The 17279-nt window shown below is 42.4% G+C and overlaps 1 protein-coding gene across 3 annotated transcripts in view; it reads right to left on the reverse strand.

Moving 5' to 3' along the window:
* The window catches only part of FRY (FRY microtubule binding protein), a 234580-nt gene extending 232776 nt beyond the window's left edge, over positions 1–1804 (reverse strand). For 2 of the 3 annotated variants that reach the window (XM_072032630.1, XM_072032633.1), the window contains exon 1: positions 1677–1804. The gene's annotated coding sequence lies outside the window, so the exon portion shown is untranslated. Of the gene's footprint in view, positions 1–1321; positions 1340–1676 lie in introns of those variants that run through there. The other variant, XM_072032632.1, reaches the window with a different exon arrangement.
* Positions 1805–17279: the final 15475 nt, after the last annotated feature.

Below are 17279 nucleotides of genomic sequence, written 5' to 3' on the forward strand. Positions count from 1 at the left end.
CAGGAAATGTTGAAAAAAAACATTTGGAAAGAGTAAATTTCCTGTTTATGAATATGAAATTTAGCAATTATACTCAGAATGATGTCATGAAGCTATCAGCACATTGGTCCAAAACACTGGTATGTTTTCTATGAGCTCCTGGGACTACAGAAGCACACGGCGATGATCACCCACAGACAGATGCAGCCCAGGTGCCGGCAACTGGACAGGAGGAAAGAAACAAACTCCAACTCAGGAAATAGCCACTAGATAAAGAAAAAAACAAACCAGCAAAAGGGTGGTTGAACAGCACCACCACTGCAACCAGAAAGGTGCTGGAATCTCCAAATCTCCAGCCCAGGAGGTGCTCAAAACTCAGCTTGGCAAGGCCAGAGCATCCTGATCCAACTGGACCTGCTTTGAGTAGGTAACATCCAGAGGTAGGTAACATCCTTTACAACCTGAAATACAGTGTGATTCTACAAATACAAGCTTTTTTCTTAAATTTCCTTTTTCTATTGGATATACACTTTTTCATTTACACTCTACGTCTCCTGTTATCTATGCCGGTTTTAAAATAAAACTCCAAATTTTCCTTTGTGACAGAAGTGGTATAATTTAGCTCAATAAAACTAATCGTTTTATCGCTATGATCAGCTGAAACTCAGTAGCTAAAAAAAAAATCAAAAGGCTAATTTACAAGACGATAAACAAGACTGCCTGTTATCACTCCTACCTGCATCGCTAACACGCTGCCGATGTTCTGAGCAGAAGTGACAGTACAGAAGAAAATTACAGCTCAAAACCCCTCAGGTAACCCTACAAAAGGCTTCCCACGTGCACACACTAATCAGGTGTGCATGTATATGTTTAAATATATATATATAATCTGTGGCTGAGACCTTGTGTCTCATTCTGAAGACACGGCTGTGGATGAGGACAAAGCGATGGTCTCCTTCGCTCCTGTCCTTAGAGGGGTGACCTTAAAGCTTTCAGGATAAAGTAAAAGCACCAGCACATACCTGTGGATATTACCTGACCGGTAGTTCTCTGGCTGTACTACTGCTTTATTTGTTTTCCCCTCAAATATATATATATATATATTGTTCCATTTTAAAAATAAAACAGCTATACACGTGGAGTTCCTATTTTTGTAAGCAAACAAGCCGGTCGCTTAGAAAGACAGCTCAGGACACCTGAACCAACACCTTACACACCAGAAGCGCCAGATTTAACAACGACTACACGAACCCGCCCCCAAAACCCAAAAACCCACCACCGAGGCCTCCCAAATCACTTTCTCTCCCCCTCCCAGCCCAAGACCCACGCTATTTTTACCCACATCGGGGCGGCAGGCGCAGCTAAAAATAAGTTTTGCCGGCGCACAGCCGCTGTGGGGCCGTCTGTCTGTCTGTCCGTCTGTCCCCCCCGACCCGGCGGCATGAGGGGCACCCCCCCACCGGGGGCGGCTGCGGTCCCTGCAGGTGGGGCGTCGGCGCCGAGCGGCTTTTGTCTGCTCGTGGGGCCGGGGAGACAATAAAGGAGGCGGCTGCTACACAGGGGGGACCCCGCTGGAAGCTCCCCGGGGGGCTGAGGGTGAGGGGATGAAAAGGGAACCGCGCCTCAGCCGCCCGGTGGCGGCGGGGACGGGCGGGCACCCGCTGCCTCCCTCCCGCCTCCCTCCCTCCCTCACTCACCCGCGCCCGGCGAGCGCAGCCGGCGGCGCCTCCTTCCTCGCCTCCCTCCTCGCCTCCCGCCCTCGCTCCTGTCAAGCCGAGCCCGGCCTCCCTCCGCCCAGCCCCTCCGAGGCTGTCGGCGGCGGCAGCCGGCCCTGCCCGCCTCCTTCAGCCGCGCCCCGCTCTCACCTGGGTCCTGCCGCCGCCGCCCGGGGGCAGCGGGGAGGGAGCGCGCTGTGCCCGGCACCGGAGGGGGGGGGACGACGTGATGGCCCTGCCGGCTGTGGCGCTGCTCCGTGAGATGTCCGCTGAGAGAACCGCGGAAAAACTATCGAAAGAGCAGGTTTTCAGCCTGCTGTGTCAGATGCTGTGCGTGGTGACAGCATGGTTGAAAGGAGTCAGGCAATAAAGACTTCAAAACAGTCGTGTTTCGTATCGTTTTTAGCAACACGAATGAGTGTGGCTAGGACCACAATAAACAAGTTGTGAGGGGGTTGTTGTGTAACGGTGGGTGTCTAGGCTTGGGAAAGAAAAACATTGTCAGAGGTGAGGTACTGGAGCGCAAGTCCTTTGAGGAGCGGCTGAGGGAACTGGGGGGGTTTGGTCTAGAGCAGAGGAGGCTCAGGGGAGGCCTCATTGCTCTCTGCAATGCCTGTAAGGAAGCTGTGGGGAGCTGGGGGTCGGCCTCTTCTGGCACTTAACTAGCGATAGGACCAGAGGGAATGGCCTCAAGTTGCACCAGGGGAGGTTCAGGTTGGCAATGAGGAGACATTTCTCCTCAGAAAGAGCAGTCAGGCACGGGGACGGGTTGCCCAGGGAGGTGGTGGAGTCACCGTCCCTGGGGGTGTTCAAGGAGAGGTTGGACGTGGTGCTTGGGAACATGGTTTGGTGGGTGACAGTGGTGGCAGGGGGGTGGTTGGTCCAGATGATCTTGGAGGTCTCGTCCAACCTTCATGATTCTATGAATCTAGGATATATACCAACTTTTATTCAGTTTTAGGAAAACAGGCCTTGAAAAAAATGACTTGGTGTAATTTTCTAATGAAAAACAAATTATTCCTTGAATAGCATAGCAGGTGAGTCCTGGCTTTCTAGGGACAGACATTCCTCTTCCTGTATGCTTCCAGCAAATCTCCCTCCTGCCAAAGTCACCTCTAGTTTTTCCCTCGTGCATCTGCATCAAACGCGCATCCATGTGCTGAGCTGTGCACCTGCTGGTCAGCAGGCATGTATCATTAATCTTCCCAAATTAATAACAGCCTCAAGTAAAACTGTGAAATTAGCGGTGACATTAATTAGTAGTATGTCTAATTGGGGTGTCTCTTCTACTTCTCTGGATTCTCCTGAAATTTCAGGGAACATAGTGCCTTTGAGACTTAGAGCCCAGTTCTCCATTTGACTCTTCAAATTGATTAGACTTCAAAAATTGTCAGCACATGCTGACAGCAGGACAGAATAACTAAATTATCACAGGACCCCACACCATTTGGGGTTCCAGGCTAACACGAGGCCATATATGACAAGATATTTATCGTACTTCATCTATTATAAACCATATACAATATTACAGTTAGATACCTCTGTGGAAACTAAATTGTTGTATGACATAGAACATACATTAATATAACTCAAAGCAATTAGTTTTGAAATTAAAACACTTGGATCTCAGAGAGCCCTTATGAATGAGAATTCTTTATCCAACAAGGATGTGCCTATTGGGGTGTTGGGCTAATGGGAGAGTTGTCTATACATCGTCCATACACCACCTGCACTGCACGTTACTGCCATGCAGCACAGACCCATTGGGGAGAATGGAGTAATAGGACTTCTGTTTTCTAGTGCCTCTCTTTGTTCTGTGATGCAAGTTCCTAAATATTTGTGTCAACGTCAGAGCAGTTAAAAAACCCTATTGTATGTTTTCTGTGGAGGTTATATGCTCAAAGTTAATATATATTCAGACTGAGGAGGTAAAAGACTATATTTACACAGGCTCAGTGCTACAGTCTACCCTGAAATCTCATCTGTAATGTTCTGTAGGAAAATTGCCTGACAGATACCCCTGAGCACCAGCACTCCCATAACGGTGGGGTTGCAGTTGTTTCCATTTCCCAATTAACCAGCTTCATTGGAAGTCAGTTGTTTTAGTCTGGAAACATCTCATGCCCTTGGACCTGTATCCTAGGGGTTATTTTATGAAAAAAAAATCTGCTTCTTTATTTTAGACATTGACCTTTATAAAAAGTAATTAATGAAGTTAAGGTATAATTAGCAGAAGCAGAAGGGTATTCCAAGGGGATACAGGAAAGGAGTTGTCATTACCTGTAGCACCTACAGTATCTTTACAATCTTCAGTATCTTCTAGGTTGACACTAAGCTCTTGAAAAGCATTTTGCAAAATTTTGTGGGGTTGTACGTCTGTGTGACAACCCCAATTAAATCTCTACACGTACAACTCTCAAAAGCCATTGGCTTCCAAGAATTTAAAGGTTAAACACACAAAATTCATCCCTGAGAGCAAGCAGTGTGGGGAACAAGTTAAATCTTGGCTGGTTCCCTGGAATACACAAACCCATGCAGCTGAGCCACCAGAGGACTGATTGTAACTGCTGATTGTGCATGCTGGGAGAAAATGACTACCCTTTGGGGACAAAAGAGGAGCAGAGGGGAAACTGTGACTTAGAAAGGATTCAGTGAGCCCCTGTGTCCTCAGGGCAGCTAGATTTGTAGTGACATTTAACCAGGATTGCTCTTAAAGCCACAGGTTAGGCTAAATCTGTTTTTCTGATGTTTGTGGAAATTGGTTTTGATAACCGGGGGCTCCCCGTTGAATGCAACTCCATCCTACCTGTCTTTTGGGTGCTGAAGGTGGGGGCTATGCTAGCTCAGTGCTTTATGGGAACATTTGTCTTTGAAATACCCGATGCTATTAGAAAGAGACTGAAATCCATTTTATCCAGTGTCCTATATCTGGCAAATGCTAGAACCAGACACAAACAGGGAGTTGGCTATCAAGTTGCAATATGTGAGACAGGGACTGGAAAAGGGCCAGCAGCAACTGCACATCTCTCAAGTGCCCCCCCTCTATGAGATTTTCACACCAAGAAGGTTTTACAAGATTTGGGAAGGATATAGCTCTATATTCATGAGTCTAGCTCTATTCTGTGTTAGAATGATTTAGGATAGGGTTAGGATGATCTTATTTCAGGTATTGCTATTTTCATTGTTCATGGAAGTAGGAAATTATGCAGGTGTGCATCATCCATTTTTTTCTGCCATCCTGCCCATAAAACACAATCAGCTGTTTTTTGTGAACACAAAGAGTATCTTCTTATAAAAGAGATGTGATTATCTTAGTATTTCAGCTATCAAGTAATTCAGTAATATCTTAAACTGGATCAAAGCCTTGCTAGAACAAGCTGCTAGGATGCAAGAGCAATGTAAGATGAAAGAGAAGATGTGAATTAACAGGGATGTGATACTGAAGGAGTGTATAGTGATGAAGGAATATAGGTGTACATGTTGGGGTATACACTTCAGGAAATAAAGTGGAATTAAGGGAAACACTGATGGAGAGCAAGAAGAGGCTGTGAGAAGTGAGGAAATGCAGGGCACTGAAAACCTGTGGGGATCAAGGGGCTGGGGCTTAGAGGGAGGTTAGAGTGATAGGATGAAGGGAGGTGTGTGGAAGAGAATATGGGGAGAAGGGAGAAAAATGTGTTGATGGAGAGACAAAGAAGGTAAAGTAGGTGTTGTAGGAGATGCTGAGAAAAAATATTGGGCTGCTAAATATGGGAACCTGGACAAAGAGGTATGGAGTTGAAAGTTGAAGGAAATTCTGAAGGAGACAAGATTGTGTGGAAACTGGAGTCTGTGCAAGGTCACTGTATGGAAGGGGAAGGGAATGGCCTGGCTGAACTCTCCTGGCATTGTTTTCTATTATTTATCTAATGACAGTGGCAGCTCTTCATAATAATAAGTAATGATACTTAAGTCCCTTGCAAGCAAATTAGAATGCCTGTGTCCTTACGAGGATACTGAAGGTTGAATTTCCAGCCTGAAATGATTACTCACAAGGTGTGCATGCTGGCTGAAGGGCTGGAAGCCAGGCTGTCATTTAATAAAATGGCCTGCACCTTTTAGAGATCACACAGTTTGTCTGGGAGCAATCTCTAAAGCTCAGTATATTTTAGAGTATGAAGATGTTTTTTCTAAAATTTCGTATCCACATCTTTTGGCTTTAAAATGCCTGTTCTGAAGACTTAACAGATACTCAGAAGCCACATGTACCAGAAATTTTATAGCATAACTTTTAATGGGAAGGAATTTCGTACACTGGCAAAAAAGAGAGTGATAGAGTATGGCAGTCTGGGTTCCCTTGGTTTCTTCGTTTCAGTTTCCAAGGAAACAAAGAAACATGCTTGAAATGAACGTCTGGAAAAATCAGCCAGAGTTGCAACAGATAATTTACCAGTTTGATGAATTTTATAACAAATAGTTTTTGCAGTTTGGGCATTTGGGTACACTTACAGCAGCATACTGGTACAGGAGAGTAACTCACAGCAGCTTGCATGGCTTGCGATACCCAACTTTCCTACTTCTCCTTCTTTAGTTAATGGCCTACTAAAAATGAAGGACAAGGGAAACCTTTAGACAATTTCAAAGGGATCAAATGATTCAAAATAATAACATCAGGGAGAAGGCATTAAGCACCTTTCTACTTGACTCTTCCCTGACTTGTCAAAGTACACAGGGTACAAGCACTCTTCAGCTGCTGCATTGCAGATACGTACTCTTTGGTAACACTCAAAGGTCAGCTCTCTTTGCTCAAAACTGTTGTGACAAGTTCTGTCAAATATGTGATTATGCAAACGCCTTTTCCTACCTTAACAAATGCTACATTACACAGAGAGATAAAAGGAAGCTGTTGTGGAGCGCTGACACTTCCTTTCTCTCCTGACATCGAGAACTATTTTTAAGTAAAGTGTAAATATCTGAAATGACATCACTTTATATTAGGCAGAACTTCCCCGTCTATTTTTATTTAAGGCAACCCGAGAAAAACCTGTTTTCCTTCACTGAAGGCCAAGATTATAGAAATGCGTGGAAATTACATCCTCAAATACAGTCTCAATTTTATTTGGGGACGGGAAAGGATCTCTGCATTTGCTTTGCAAAGTCTTCAGTCCAAAAGGGCCTTGTTCAAAGCAACGAGATTTCAGGCAGGACTTTCACCACCGCTAAATCCTCAGATATGTTACCTGACTCCTGCTGGTTTCTGTTGGTTGGGCTGAGTGGGGACAGATTGAACCGGATGGTGATGATGGAGCTGGGCTCAGCATCTGTCAGATGTGAGGAAGGGAGATAAGTTTGATGGCTCCAAGATCCTTTTTGCAACATGGCACCAGGAGACCCATCTTTGGGGGAGTTATGGAGCAAGTGTGTTTTGATAATGGCCTTAATCGGTTCATGGAGGGATGAAGCATCTTGAGGTACTTCCATTCACTGTGAAGGGAGCACACATCCTTCTGATGCCTTCCACTCTGCACTTGCATCTAATTGTACTGATTTTTCTGGCAAAAGGTAGAAATCAGTTGCCAAAGTCTAAATGAATAAAACATTGCCCCTTTAAGGGACTCAAATGTGCGGTTCTCCGTGCTTTTTTTGCCGTTTTTTCCCAGTGCAAAGGGGGTACCAAAAGTTTTTTTTTTTTTTTTTTTAATGACACTTAACACAAACAACAACCCTAATTGCGTGATTTGATTCAGAGCAGTTGTAGGGGTCATAACTGATTGGGAAATAAGCCTTAATGAAGTAATTATAGTTGTTTACCAGGAATTACAATGCTAGACTAAGCACTGAAATGATATTCCCCACATTAGAACATTTCAGGAAACGTAAGGAATAGGGTGTTACTCGCTAAATATGCACCGCACCAGCTTTGTCTGCATGCAGTGATCTGCACTGGAGAGTGACTCTGCTCTGTCTTGAACAAGACATATGGGAATCTAACTTTAGTCTGCTTGCTTGGATTTGTGTGTGGCAGCATGACCAATGTAACAACGCATAAATACGATGTATTTTTTACCTGTTAAGATTTTTGAGCGAACAGGGACACTAATTTTAGAGCTAAAGCTTCCCATGCTCACCTGCAGACTGTCAAGACTGGTCGTAAGCCTGGCATGGGTTAACACATGGGCTCTGATGCTTGGAGAAACACCCACTGTCACTGTTAGTACATCTTATATCAGATGTTCTACTGTCACAGCAGTGCTGGGGCTGACTGGATATTACTGCACAATGAGTCAAATAGCAAATGTGGCACCCTTCTCACTTACATTTCACAGTGCCGATACTGCCTGGTTTTCACAGGTGTTATATCTGTGTAATCTGAGTTTTTCCAAAGTGGGAGATGAGGTCTTTATTAATGAATTAGTGATCTTGGCAGAAAACACCGGGCTGAGGTGATGTGCTGAGTTATGGGCAACTTGGTAAAGAGTGGAAGAGAAGGTAACTGGATGTGTGTGCTGCTCCTAAAAGAGGAACACTTATATGAACTCTATAAAGAAATAGAAATAGTTCATACATTTGTATGAACTCTATAAAGAAAATAGAAATAATTAGATACTCTCCTGTCTGTGCTTATAATCCAGGTGACTTAAGCAACTGTCCCATTGCTTACAGAGCCTTTTCCATTTATTACAAATGATGAAACTATTTTGCTAATATACTAAATGGTGAAGCAATGATCAGGAGATCCTTTTCACCTCAGGGCAAAACACTTCTCCCTCCCAGTAAATCAGCTGGACAAAGAGCAAAAGTTGGAGAAGTAAGAAGCAGGCAGAAGTAAGGCAGAAGTAAGAAGCAGGCAGACTTCAGCCCTAGATATTGATTTCCTTCAAAGTACATTGGTTGCATATGTTGCTGGCACACGTGTGTACACAACCCTGTGTGTTTCCAGCCTTTTTAGGTAGCCACTCTGGTGCTGTTCAGGAACTTGGAGCACCTCATTCTCCATTACACTGTATGCCTCTGTGCTGGAAGGAAGGCAAACGACAGTAAATAATAGTCTGCTTCAGCAACTGCTGCAGGCTTTGTCTTTCTGTGGGTGGAAAATTAATTCCACAGCCCCCTCCGTCCTGCTTCCTCCTGTTCCTCCGCATCCCTCTGGTGCAAAGGAATTATCTCCTTACACAACACCTTTCAGTACAAAATGGGTAGCAGCGAATCTCACCTTGGTTAATGGGTGTGCCAGTGGCTGCAAGCACGAGGATGAAGCAGTCCCAAGTCAGCTGGCAGTGCTGTAAACCTTATGAGCAACTGTCACAAAGAGGTAAAGATAAGAGCACATGCTTTCTAGACTCAGACATCTTCACAAGTTCCCCTTTCTTCTTCCTTCAGACCCAAACATGCCACAGGAGTTTCTGAACTACGTTTCTGATGTCATTTAATTCTTTACCTGAAGTCATCATGTGAGGCACAGGGCCGTAATAATCTCATGCTCTCTGTTGTTTGTGCTCATTTCACATAAATGCCTGCAGTGTTTCACCATCCTAACTTGAAACCGGTTATTATCAAAGGCTCTTTATTTATTTTTTTTTTTTCTATTGCAATATAATCTTTGCAGCACGAGATGTAATTTTTCGTGCTATGGACAAAAAATATTAACCTAAAAACTTGTGAGCATATTTAGATGAGAACTAGGGAACATGGTTTAGTGATGGGTCTCAGAAGGTCAGGTTGATGGTTGGACTTTGTGATCTTGGTCTTTTCCAACCTAGATTAAAAAGATACGGATCAGGACCTGCAGAGATGCCTGCTCTCCTGGAGACCAGGCACAGCACCTGGACTTCTCAAGAGGCTCTAGGCACCTATGTTTACACAGCTGAATTGCCCCCTTTCTGGCACGGGCGTGCTTAGCACAATTCCTCTGGTATGTGTTTCCAGGCTTTAGAAGCCCTAATGCTCGTTTTATGTTTAATTTTAGTGGGAGTTTGCTCTGCAGTTTATAGAGGTTGTTTCATTGCTCTCCTCTGTCTTTCTATTTCCAGGAGGCTTGGTAGTTTAATGTCTGTCTACTTCGGGAAGGTAAGTGTGGGGAACGAAGGGCCTGGATTTTTAACACAAGGAATTTTTTCCTTCATAGCAAAGCTCTTAAGAAGCAAGTGTTTAAATTCAGGTTAAAATTTCATTTGCGTGACTGAAAATTCAGAGTAATTTCATCAAATTCAGAAGCATTGTTTCAGATATTCGGTAGTATGACTGAGTGCAGAATTGATGCATAGATTTATATGGTACTTAAGATATGATAATCCTCTAATCAAACATCTAATTTAATCCCACATTCATCCCCTCTGTCTTGGTGATAAGGACGAATGCTTCTGCAGTCAGAAGTAGTTACATAGTACCAATTTTGGTCGATGAATTTGTGTTTTTCTGTTTTTTCAAACACTGTTTATTCGGTACCTGTTGTACTGAAGTCCATTGACAATGTGTTTGCCTCCACAATGAACCAGGTAGGGCATGTATTTAGTCAGATTTCACATGATCGCTGCTGGATTAGCAAAATCCTGAGATACAAATTCCTATGCTGGGCTGAATATTTGGCACGCCACTTTCTGTCCAAATTTGCCTGCATTTACCTGTTGCTTGACTTCCATACAGATTGCAAGGTGCCAGCCTTATTGCATAATGGGACTTTTTCATGTGATTGAGTCTGCTTTTTGCTACCAAAATATCAAGGCTAGCACTGAAATATCCCATTGTAGGAATATTTCAGAACGAAGACTGAAAACCTAAATGCAGTTTTCTGTACACAGCTTGCTTTTTAAAACTGAAGGCAGCACACCAACATGCCATGCAACAAAATACCTCTGGGCACAGAAAATCTGTGCAATAGTATAATGCTTTGAGCGGATCAGTAATGAGATATACTACTCATATTCATAAATCTTCCTAATTGCAGGTGGAACCTAGGCAAACACATTTTCTATGTTGTTTGTGGGTCCTGGCAATATAAGAATCTGGCATCTTATTCATGCTGAGAGCAAGGTCTGGTCCAAACAGAAATACGCTCAATTCAGCCTGCTCAGGAAAATCAAGGATGAGTCAATTCTGAAGGGACTTCAGCCAGTGGTGCCAGAAAGTCTAGGTAGTTCAAAGCTGAATACTAGAAAGCTAAATTTAGCAGTGTTTTTGTTTTTGTTTTGTTTTTTAATCCTGGAATAGTAAAACTTAAAGTCTGTCTGTGTTAGATTATAAACTGCTTAGTGGGGACACTATAACTTTAAGCACAACTAAACTTTTAAGTATCTGTGGCAACAGTAATAATGGCACAAATAATTTATTTTCCATTTTATTTCTACTTGATTTCCACTTCCCAAAACCATGAGTAATACTGCAAGTTACCAAGATGCTGGCTCACAAAGCAAGCTGACCCAGCTCTGAATATACTTCTTTAAAGGATTTGGTCTGCCCACCCACAGTGACTGAGAACATGGTTTTGGCAACAAAATTTTTTAAAATTTCTGTGATTATTAGATTAATTAATTAATTAATTAGGAGGAAATTGACTCCCAGTGGCTTCACAAATGTTTCTATGGTTTCTTAAAAGCTGAGTGTATCCCTAAGGAAAAAAATATGCTTTTTGAAACATAGAATCATAGAATCATAGAATATCCTGAGTTGGAAGGGACCCTTAAGGATCATCAAGTCCAACTCTTGACACCGCACAGGTCTACCCAAAAGTTCAGACCATGTGACTAAGCGCACAGTCCAATCTCTTCTTAAATTCAGTCAGGCTAGGTGCAGTGACCACTTCCCTGGGGAGCCTGTTCCAGTGTGCAACCACTCTCTCTGTGAAGAACTTCCTCCTGATGTCAAGCCTAAACTTCCCCTGCTTCAGCTTAACTTTTCATAAATTTTAAGTCTGTTGAGCTGAACTACGAATTCAGTGGTTTGTGCTTTAGTGGAAGCCAGGTAACATGCACTTACCTTTTAGAGGATTTTGTAAACTATCTGTTCATTACAAAGTGTCACTATGAATATCAATGAGAAATATGTTCTATTATATGTATCTGCTTTCAAGCAGACATTGTCAATAAAACCTCAAGCAGACATAGTCAATAAAACCTCATACTTTATAAAAACTACCTGTTTTCTCTGTTACAAATATTTTAAAATATTAAAACTGAAATAAATTAATTTTCTTGTGGCTGCTTGTTTACTATTTGCATTTCACTAGACTTACAAGGTGAAAGAGGACTTTTTTCAGTCTGTTTCCAAGTTTCTTGTATGAATACACAGGAACAGTTGAGTAAAAAATTGGTGTTCATGCTAAAAATCATAAGTATTGGGTTTCAGATCTATGGATAAAGAAGAGTAAAACAGGATTTTATTTTTTTTTTTTAGTTATTTTAATAATCAATATTTTGATTCCTTTTTTCTTCTTCCTTTCTTAAGGTATTTGTTAAGGTTGTTTTGAAGGAAAGAGAGGCTTTTGTCTTTGAATGTCCTTTGTGCCTTGCTTAAAAATGCTTCATCACATAATTAAATTTCTGTTGGTGCAGCTCCAGGGAGCATTACCTGAATCTCTACCTGTGGTCTCATGACCTGTTTATGCTGATACAAATCTTGTTGGCCACTAAAAGTGGTACCACTGCACTTTCCCCCATTAATGGTTGCTGATTCCTGACCCTTCCCATGCAGCAGTGCTGGGTTTCACCTGGTTCTTCAGTGAGCTGAGCCAGGGCAGTGATAAAACTGAGAGGCAGCCCTGCAGAAAAGCTTGTTTTAGCACCAGCCTGGTAGATTGGCCTAGGACTGCTGCAAAATTGCATTTTCTATTCACAGAAAAAGCTGTACAGGTGGTTTATGTAAAACTTTTCTCTCTCTCCCTCTCTCTTGGCCATGGCATCACAGATTATATGTTAACCTCCAGTTGGAAGTCTTAATGTAGTCCGTTACTTCTCTACAGGATAGCCTAAACTACAAGTTGCCAAGGATTTTAAAGCAGAGCTCAATTAAAAATGATTGCATAGCTGATTTTCTGCAAGATTTAAATGTGAATGTCCTGTTTTTGTTTAATAGAACATGAAATATGGTGGTATAGAATAATACTAGAAGCATGAATGCCATTCCCACAGGATGAGGCACAACACAGCAACAATGGAGATTCATTCAGTGTATGTGTTCATAGTCTATGTTTAGATATTGCCATCCTGGAATAACATTTCTCTCAGGCTGAGTGGATCTGATTGTTGTTTTGAGGGCCAGATTTATGGTAGTCAGCAAATGAAGGATATTTCCTTGCATGACTGTTGTCTTACTGAAGGTGCACAACTCATTCAAGGAGGGGAAATGGTAACAGAAATGTCACAGATGTCTCAGTTAAAACACTTCTGCCTTGTGCCATCCAGAAATACACTTCAGAGTCTGTGTGCTTTTTGGATTTCTCCTAGACCCTCAGCTGAAGAGCCCTGGTCCAATCTCATCCTTTTTATCTGTGAAACTGTCTCATCCTGGACCACCCAACACCCAAAAGTGAAGCTGAGGGACCCTTTTCCATTGCGTAAGTATTGTGTAACAGAAAGAACTGTCAGAGAACATTTTCATAGGCTGACAAAAATAAAAAAGCAAAACCAAAAACAAACAAACAAAAAGCACAACACTTTACCCTCTCAGCACATATACCTCTCAGTAGCAAAAAAAAAAAAAAAAAGGGTGAAAAGGTTGTTAGGGTGAAAACAGAGTTTTATCCTGAGGGGTTATATATAGGTGATTCATTAGATTTATGGCAACACTTTTTGCTGTAACAGTGGATACTGCTGTGTAGTGTTCAATAACTCTTTTGCACTTAAATTGCATATTGGTCCATCTACTTATGCTATTTAAAAAATCACTTTTTGCACAGAGTTTCACTTTGTCTTGTCTGTGGATGATAATCCAAATGTCTCTAATACTTTAAAACTGCCCCTGTTGAAAAACAAAACAGCAAGCAGTCCCCAAATAGCAGGATTGTTTTGGGCCAGCACAGTCCTGTGAGGAAAGGCCAGGCTGTAGCAAAGCTACCTCGAGTCCCTGAGGTCTGTAGGGTCTGTAGGGATGTCCTGCTGTGGTCACAGCTCTGTTGCCCTTTAAATAGCTGCAGCGTGAGCAGTCCTTGCTGTGCGGCCAACTGCTGCCGATTGATGCAAAAAACATTACAGCCTTGCTGGCAGTGGCCAGTTTCCTAAAGAAGAAATTCCCTGGCTATCCCTTGAATAATAGCCCTTGAATAACTCTTGGCCATGCTCCCACAGCACTGGGAGGTGCCTGACCCGAACTGTGACTGGTGTCAGTTTTGGTGGCATGCATCTGGCATGGCAGAATGGCAGATGGCGCTTCATCCAGGGATCTGGAGCTGTTGGGAGCACCCTGCTCTCCTCTTTCCCTTTTCTCAGGGACCACGGGGATCAACGTGGGTGCTGAGAGGCTGCAGCAGGAGCAGCTCCTTGCCCAGAGCGGCGTGGTGGCATGCCAGGGGGTGTGGGGAGGGTGAGTCAGGGCCAAGGCCAGCGGGGACTTCTTATGGATGAGGCAAACCCTCGTGGCATATTTTTAGTGCCTGAGGGCCTCTGGGGTCACATATGGTACATTTGATCAGGGCAGTCAACATGAAGATGCCTGAGACAGCCTTGAAGGTGTGGTCTCTGGGATTGTTTATGGCATTAATTGTTAAGTAAAAATAAAGCACAGAGACCGCTGTTATTTTTAATAGTACTATCACAAACGGCAAAAATATGTCTACTAAAAGTGAACTCTTTTCTTAAAATACTTTTTTCCCTTGCACTGAAGGCCACTCACATTAGAGAAGTGACTAAAGAGCTATTGCCGCAAACAGGAGAACTGCCATGCTAATTTCTTTGTGCTGTGCTGCTTGGTGAACCTTTACAAATGAGATTATTTACTCTCCAATTCCCCCATTGTCATTCTCTCACCCCTTTCTATGTGTGGTAGCAAAAGCAAAACAAAAGTAACTAAAATGTCAGCTTCTGAAAAACAGCATTTCATTCAGCTACACAATTTTATTGTCAATGCACACAAACAGAAATGAAAAATAATACAGGAATAAAATGAAAATGGAGAAAAGACAGCAAACAGCAGTGAAGATAAAAAAAAAAAATAGAGATACCAAACCTTGAAAAAGGAGAGCATCTTGCTTCTTCACATTAAACTCTTTAACTTTATTTTTTTGTCTTGTCTTGCAATAAGGTGATGAAGTAGATAGTGTCATAACAAGCATCAATTACACTGTACTTCAGGAAGTGCAGGCTTGGTTGCAATCCCTAAAACTCTGTTTCTGGCAAAATTCCCAGAATGTTTTTGGGTTTTGCTGTCCTTTTCAAGGAAGGAGGAATGTTACATAAGAGATTCTTGCACTATTTGCACTTTTGTTTTTCTTAGCGAGAGTCAGCTTATAAACAAAGATGTTTTTAAAAAGTAATTTTCAACTGGTGTGTACAATCAGCACTGCAACATTTCAGCTTAAATGCAATGGGTATTCCCATATGATTTTAGGCTGCAGTACAGACAATGTTGACATACTACTCATATCAATGGGCACATCATCCTGTTTGACCTTTCAAAAACTATTGATGTTATTGATTTTTTAAACAGTAGAATAATAAAGGAAGGTGGCCTAAGCCATGAATGTGCTTTGGTGAAGCCTTTTTTGAGAATGAAGAGACTCTCTTTTGATATATAATTTATTTAAGGCATCTAGGTGCTTGAATGCAGAGACATAGTTCAACATTCAATCCACCATCACCATCATTTATCATACTGAAGTCCATTTTAAGGATTTATTCAGAAAGGAAGGTGGCTGACTTTACTTTCTGTTCCATTATTCATGTGTTGTCCTGAGGGGACCTTTGTTTACATTACGTTATGCCTCATGAACAACCTTTGTTCGGAAAAGGAAAACTAAGTGTTTTTATCTTGAACAAACAATGAATAATGCACCATATTTTAGAGCTATCCTAAGGGCACATACTTACTGTAAAACAGAAAACATTAAAAATGCTGAACAAAATGGGTTTCTGCAAGAGTTTTAAAATACCTTATCCTCTGAACATAGCTGACTGCAGCCAAAGTCTGATCCATTTTATCTCTTCTTTTAAGTAGGGAGACAATATAAAAGATTACCATTTAAAGGATCTAGCTTTTAGTAAGAGTATCTCCTGTTAGGATTTCCAGGGCTGAAGAGCTGGCTGATCAGTCATTTACTGATGAAAGAAACAGGGGCATGTTCTCTGCTGTCATGCAGCTTACAACATTGAATCTTAAAAAACTTCCCTGCATTGCGTACACTTGAACTGTTCATATTTTCACCATTCACCTTCAGTTCCTGCTCCATTGATTCATTTGTCATCGATCATTTACTAACTGTGAGGGACAAGAAATGATTTTCTTTACCACTGTGCTCTGTCAGAAATTATATTCTAAAGCCAGCTGTTAGGTTTTCCTACTTGGTTGTTAAACAGATCCCAGTGACAACAGAGTAAAAGTGTATAACACAGTAAAAAGATGACTATCCTTTTGGTTCTACATGGTGAGGGATTGTATGAGCAAAATTTGTTCAACACAGATTGATGTCCTTCCTTCCTTCCTTCCTTCCTTCCTTCCTGCCTTCCTGCCTTCCTGCCTTCCTGCCTTCCTGCCTTCCTGCCTCCCTCCCTCCCTCCCTCTCTCTCTCCCTCCCTCCCTCCCTCCCTCCCTCTCTCTCTCCCTCCCTCCCTCCCTCCCTCCCTCCCTTCCTCCCTTCCTCCCTCCCGTCTTTGTTTTTCTTTCAATGCTGTCTCCCTTGAAAAAAGAATGTCAGGACATGAAGGACATGGAGTTCCTGGTGGGTCACCATGAGCCAGCAGTGTGCCTTTCTGGTGAAGACCAGAGCTCCCTGAGCTGCATTAGGAAGAGCATTACCAGCAGTTCACGGGAGGTGATTCTCTCTACTCAGCCCTGGTGACACACATGTGAAGTGCTGGGCCCATGTCTGTGCTCCCCTGCTCAAGAGAGACTTGGACATACTGAAGTACGTCCAGGGAATGTTCATGAAGAAGCTTCAGGGGGTGGAGCAGCTCTCCCTTTTTTACATCTTTTTGGGAAGGACAGTGCTATAAAGGTTTACAACTTACAGAAAAAGAGTACTAGTGTTGCAAGAAGCAAATAGCTTTTAAGTTTCAACAAAGAGAATTTGATTTTTGAGACATTTAGTGAGAAAAAGCTTTCTTCTTTTATATTCATAGGCAATTCAATTGCTGCAAGCAGAAAGTGAGAAAACACAAATTGGAATTAATTTGCTTATTTTTAATAAATGGTGTACCTTAATAATGATCTGTTGGAACAGATTATCAGTGGATGTGGAATATTGTTCTCTCACTTTAGGTCAAGTTTGAGTGGAGAGTCAACACTGGATAAAGATCAAGTTCTACTTGAACCAAATGTTCAAGAAAAAACACTCCTCCTATAGGATTGTTGTATCCTCCTGTAGGGGCTCCTCCTATAGCACCTACAGCAACCAGAACCTGCTTCATCTCCACAACTAAAGCAGAGAAACCACCAACACGAGCCAGCAAGCTGCTATACCTG

Source organism: Anas platyrhynchos, chromosome 1 (genome assembly GCF_047663525.1).
Source record: "Anas platyrhynchos isolate ZD024472 breed Pekin duck chromosome 1, IASCAAS_PekinDuck_T2T, whole genome shotgun sequence".
NCBI lineage: Eukaryota > Metazoa > Chordata > Aves > Anseriformes > Anatidae > Anas > Anas platyrhynchos.